Source organism: Pinus tabuliformis, chromosome 2_1 (genome assembly GCF_031772625.1).
Source record: "Pinus tabuliformis cultivar Carrire ecotype Pingquan chromosome 2_1, CPIR1, whole genome shotgun sequence".
Classification (NCBI taxonomy): domain Eukaryota; kingdom Viridiplantae; phylum Streptophyta; class Pinopsida; order Pinales; family Pinaceae; genus Pinus; species Pinus tabuliformis.
The window spans coordinates 817,722,402-817,728,869 of NC_142299.1; the positions used below are offsets into that span (position 1 = coordinate 817,722,402).

General features: G+C 35.9%; 1 long non-coding RNA gene across 1 annotated transcript; it reads left to right on the forward strand.

Moving 5' to 3' along the window:
• Positions 1 to 4,858: 4,858 nt before the first annotated feature.
• On the forward strand, positions 4,859 to 5,869 carry LOC149203142 (uncharacterized). The gene is made up of 3 exons (XR_016253698.1): positions 4,859 to 5,016; positions 5,607 to 5,664; positions 5,797 to 5,869. It is a non-coding gene; the product is annotated as an uncharacterized LOC149203142 (long non-coding RNA).
• The last annotated feature ends 599 nt before the right edge of the window (positions 5,870 to 6,468 follow it).

Here is a 6,468-nt window from a genome sequence, read left to right on the forward strand (position 1 = left end):
ACACTTGTCGACTATGGTTCTAAGTCTTGAAGTGGAAACTGAAGATTGGAATCATTGTTGACCTAAGGTAGAAGGAGTAGCCTAACATAGTGAACAAGGATATTTGAACCCTTGAGTGGAATTTGTTTGCAGTAGTAGATTTCCTTCATCCTTTTGCTACAAAAGGTATCGTATTGGCATGAACTGATATTGATAAGAAATTATAAGTAGTAGAGAGTCTTCATTTAGCAATGGAGGTTTTGTAATATCACTAAGGTCATGATATACCCATAATCAATAGTTGACATCTATAGCATTATGTAGATAGTTGAAAAATCCTAAACATGTCAGAGTGGTTCATCTTTAAAATTAAATCACTTTTGTTGGCATGAGATGTATAACAAGTTTTTGTTGAAATTGGATTCTACATTGTATGAGCTACAATAGTGAAACTAGTAGTTAGCCACATTATTCCTCTACAATAGTGAAACAACCTCAATAAGCTGATAATTATATATATGACATAATCTCATCCTAGAGGGTGTTATCTGCAACCATGAAGCAAATTTATGCTTATATAACTCCTCCTTGATGACACGAGTGTATTGTGGCTCTTGAACACTTTATATGGAAAAGTTGTCTATATGCAAGAAGTCTAACTTGGATTAGTGGGAAAGTCATCAACATAAGAATAGACTCTAAGACATTTGTAATAAGCAGATCACATACATTTAACATCAATAACAGTGGTAGCAGGGGTGGCATTGGGTAGAGGAAAAATTGTTTATTGTGAAAATCATTGGTTTGGTGTTAAAGCATAATATTGATGGTTAGATTGTGATTTAGCATAACGAGGGTTTGGTAGTGGTACATTGATCAGGGTCATTAGATGTGTGGATAGTTTATGAATGGAAAAGTATATAATGCTCGACGATGAATAAAATTTGATTTGGTTTGATGTGCAGATTGAGAAAATGAATATTTGACTAACAAAGATTGCTTTGTATTTTATTGTATTAATATCGAGCACAAGTGGACTGAGTTTGAAAATTGTGAAATACGGTTCGCTGGTTGATAAGGGTGGCAGGGTGGTGCTAGGGCAAGTTGGAGGCTGCATAGGGTGTTGGAGTGTCTTTCTAGTTCCTTATGATAAATAGGGTGTTGGAGAATCCTTAAGGTTAGAGCCTATAAAACTAGGGATTTGGAGAATCCTTCCAGTCGTAGCTCGTAAATAGGGCATTAGAGCGTCCTACAAGTTGGAGTTTGTAAACTAGGGGGTTGGAGCATCTCTTAGTTAGAGTTGAAAATATTGATGTACATTTTATTGAAGACAGATATTAAGAAGCATTTGGAGGTTTTTGTCTCGGAGGGGTTTCCACCAAAAAAACTATGTTTTTTATTGTCTTGATGTTTTCACATTTTTGAATGGTGTTGTTTAATATATATTTATGCCTCATCTCATAATAATGTTAGTTAATGCTCTATGAAGATAAAGATATACTAATTGAAAGGAAATATTGATTCACCCCCTCTTAGTATTTCCAACATATAAAATAATATTCATTATTCATAGTGCAACACATATGTAAGAAAATACATTTATCCTATAACTTGAATGATTGTTGACTAAGGGAGGGACTTCAATTATCCACCCAAACATAGGCCAGCTACACTGTCATCTTTCTTGTAACTGACCAACCCCGAGATGAATTAAGAGCTTAAGGAGTTAACTTCTCAAGGGAATTCACACTAATACCAATCAACCAAATCACACAGGGATTGAGAGTCCATATTGTCTGCACTTGCTAAGCACTACAAAAATCTAAAGCACATTGTGTCTCCACCAGCCAAACACTATAGGAATCTAGAGTCCATATTGTCTCCAATTGTTAAACACTACAGGAATCAAAAGTCCACAATGTCTCCACCTACTAAAAAATACAAGAATCTAGAGCACACAACGCATCCACTTCCTAAACAAACAAAAAAAATCCATAGCACATAGTGTCTCCACCTACTAAACACTACAGTAATCCAGAGCATACAATGCCTCCACCTGATAAGCACTACAAGAATTCAGTGTCCACAATGTGTTCACCTACAAAGCACTACAAGAATTTAGAGTCCATAGCGTCTCCATCTCCTAAGTAATATAGAAATCTAGAGTCCACAATCTCTTCACCTGCTAAACAAAATAGGAATCTAGAATCCATAGTGTCTCCACTTGCTAAACACCACATGAATCTAGATTCATAATGTCTCCACCTGCTAAACAATATAGGAATTTAGAGTCCACAGTGTCTCGATTTGAAAAGTATTATAGGAATCTAGAGTCCACAGTGTCTCCACCTACTCTTCTCTTGTCTTCACTTTACACCACACTCCTTTATGTGCTCCTGAATTCACTAACCTTGCATTTTCCTTTTGTGAACTCTCTCACACTTCCCTCCAACGCATCTCAGCATACTATCTCTCTTCTTGTTCCTATCAAATTTTTTTTATGCCGACCCAATTTCCTACCTCTTGTGTGTTGACCATACTAACATGTCCCACGAGACAGAGAGGTCGCATGAGCCTTATCCTTTACTACAAATTTCCCATAAACAACTTCAATGCTTGCACCAATTGACCATTTAATCCATCAGGGAGATGAATGGTAAAATAAATGAAGTGGCTTGGGTTTAATAACTTCCCAAACAACTCCTCCTACTCATACCTTTAAATATGTGTTCGCTCCTTTAGCCCAATCATTATTTGTATTTCCACATTATTTACATGAATTATAATTCATAGTGATATTTACAAGAGGGGTAAAAAAAAGGTTGTCACACTCATAAGATTCATGATTATTATGAATATAGTCCAACTAAATTACAAATACCTACAGGTTGCGAATCCACACCAATTGCATAGCTCCAAGGTACATGCTAGAGCTTGACCAGAGAACATTTGTCTTTCGCCAACCATATTCCTATATACGCTTCTTTGGAAAGCCTACCATAGAGTGACACATATAGACACACCTACACTAATCTATCATACATATTATATATTTTCTTGTGCCCTCCCACAAGGGAGTTACACCCAAAGCTATCAACTCTAATACCATATTAAAAATTATTTGTACTCACAAAGCTATTCTATTTTCTTCACTACACACAATACCATATATTTTATACATAAAATCAGGCTTAAGATAGTTTGACTATCTTGACTAGTAATTCTAACTAGTTAAATGGATATCTCAACTATCCCTAACAAACTGAAACCAATTCTAAAGGAAAAATTGTTTCTAACATATAAACCATCTTTTTAAAATATTATCAAAACAAAAACACATAATGTTTATAATGCTACTTATTTAAATTAAACAATGTAATCACAACATCATTTTAATTTTAATTTATATATTTCAACAAAAAATTAATTAAAAGAAAAATTGATTTGCTTTATATAAAATAATTTATAAAATATTTAAATTTTAATTACCTAAACTAAAACATAATCAATATTATAATTGAAAATAAAATAAATTATTTATTCAATATTATAATTTTAAAACCAAATATTTTTATAAACTTAAAATATAAATTGCCATGTAAGGAAATAGGTTAATAGCCCAAGATCTAGAGACATTTTGAAAAAGCAAAACCTCTTCCTTATAACCAGCAGCAAATAATTACTCATGACCACTAACACTTAATTTTAACTGAGGTGGTTTTCCTTAAATAACAGTAATAAATTAAAAATTGCTTTAAAGTAATGTCAACCCACTACTAATTTAACCACCGAGTAAAGGAAAAAAAAAATCAGTTGGCGAAAAAAAGCCCAAATTGAGTCTTTGGAGAAAAGTCCTCAGGACTAGAACTATTAAAAAAAAGTGGGACTAAATTTTAACAATATTCAAGTGAGACTATTTCTATGCTGGCATCACATGCCATCATAGCCAGCGTCGCAAATTCATCGCAGAGTGGCTACCGAATGCTCTTCTCCGGCCGAGAAAATTATGATTTGTTTGGTCACACATGTTCTTTTACGCGTTACACTGGTCGCTCTCTTCACTGTTAAACCCTGACAACGTTTTCATCCGAGACCGCAAACTACTCGACATTTGTTTCGTGACAGTTTCGACGCTTTGACAAGACGCACGATCTTTGACGTTTGAACTTTGAACAACGGCCAGGTTCAAACTGCCGTGTTGTGCAAGACACCCAGTGGTTGAAACGGCCCACATACGCGAGTCATTGTTATTGACCTGAACTTTCTTCACGAACTTGTTTATATATCAAGTTTGTGCCCAGAGAATTTAGCGCTTCATGTGAGTTGCTATTTATGATTGAGAATTTGTTTGCAGATTCCACCAACGAGCAAAAATCCTGAAGCGTTAGAGAGGGCAAGGAGAGGCTACCTCTGATTTCAAGATACTTTACCGCTTTCAGAGAGCAATGGACCTTTTTGGTGTTCGAAATGCTCCCTGCATACTCAAGGATCAGCCCAAGAAAGATAAATCCTCAGGCATGTATCGACCCTCAATGATAAATCCTCAGGTGATGCAGCAGCTGCTTTCAGTTCAAGGGTTGTCGGATGAAAGAAAGGCCGAGTCCACTCATGGTAAGGGCCATTACACAGAGCTCCCTGCAGAATCTGAGGCATTAGATAATCAAGAGTACTTTATGGGATCTTTGCCTCGGCAGACGAGCACTGATTCAAGTCGGCCTGTGGCAAAACCCTATTTGTTGCCTCCTCAACTAACAATCTTCTACAAAGGGACGATGAGAGTCTATGACATGTCCGCGCAAAAGGCACGCTTTATGCTATCCAAATCTTCTTTGAACTGACTATAGTGTCTGTGATTTTAGAGCGATTGTATTGTAATAATTTCAATAACCATTCCTGGTTTTGATGTCCAGGCTCAAGCTATAATGGCGTTGGCTGGGAATATGGTGGATTCTTCTGCAGATAACCCCACAACAGCAGCTTCCAGCAGGCCTTTGAGCTTACTTAGCACATCAACGCTCCGCCATACGGGATGCCTGGGTAAGGTGTAATTTGCTTGAACTTGTTAAATTACATAGACAATTCATTAAAATATTCCATTTAAGAATATTTTGGAATTGAGAAACAGTCATGTAAATTGTTTAACTTAGCTTTTATTTATACAATTTCAAAGTATTCTCGAAATCTAGTTTTTATTTATACAATTTCAAAATATTCTATCATCACTATAAAAATACCAAAATATTCTCGGAACCTACCATCAACATAAAAATACCAGTTAATTAACCCTGAGTTTAAGTGGATTAACCCTGAGTTTAAGTGGATTGCTGATTCCCTGAATATACCGGAATCTGACCATGCCACCGACATAGGTAGAGTCAAAAAATTATCCATAAAAATGCCAAAATAAAAAATTATCCATAAAAATGCCAAAATATTCTCAGAACCTACCATCAACATAAAAATACTAGTTAATAACCGGAGCTTAAGTGGATTGCTGATTCCCAGAATATTTGGGAATCGGACAGACATGGGCACCGTCAAAAAAAATTGTCATACCCAAATATTCGGGGAATCACAAATCGAGATAAAAATGACCGTTAATAACTCTCTGAATTTTACATGTGCAGATATCCCTATGGCTAGGCAGCAATCTCTGCAACGTTTTCTGGAAAAACGCAAGGACAGGTAATTAATCGACATCAAGCCATCATTTTGAAGTTCCTCGTAAATTATACAATGTTTTATCTGTTTGTATCATTCATCCAGACATCCACTTGTTTATATATTTGTATCATCCATCCCTACATCCACATGCAGATTGAGCAGCTGGGCTCCATATCGTAGGGTGTTCATGTCTAATCAGCTCGCAAATGATGGGCTTTCTGCATAATTATATCTCGGATTTTCCAACCTGAAAATCTGGCGTCCGCTGGAGCCCCCCGCCCTATTCTTTTGTTTTGTTTTATGATACATACCTCGCATTTCGAGATACATTGAGGATCCGCACCAGACCCCAGTGTTCTTTGGCTGATTCCAATCAGAGGCTCCCACACACCTGCAATAGTGTGAATTGTAAATATGTCGATCTCAAGGGATGTACTTTGTGTAACCTTCAAGTCTCGAAGCAAGGAATTCATCATGTATCATAGGTGTGTTTTGTGCGATATATATTATGATCGTGAGCATGTGCCAAACTTCTGTTAATAAAATTGTCAGGCAGAAACGATGATCAATCCAGGTAGATTTTCTCAGATTACCGGAATTGATGTTCGAAAAAAGACTCAAACATAAGTTCAACATAAGGTTTAGTCAATGTATAAAACGGCCAAAAATTCAATGCATATTTTATATACATGCTGATATTCTAAGAAAAAGTCATGCAACGATATAGTCCTTTTCTGTCTTTGTCAAAATGCACTTTGAGAGTTGCAGGGGTGATTATTGTTTGGAAACTAAAATTATTTTTATCGCTGAACATTTATAATTAAA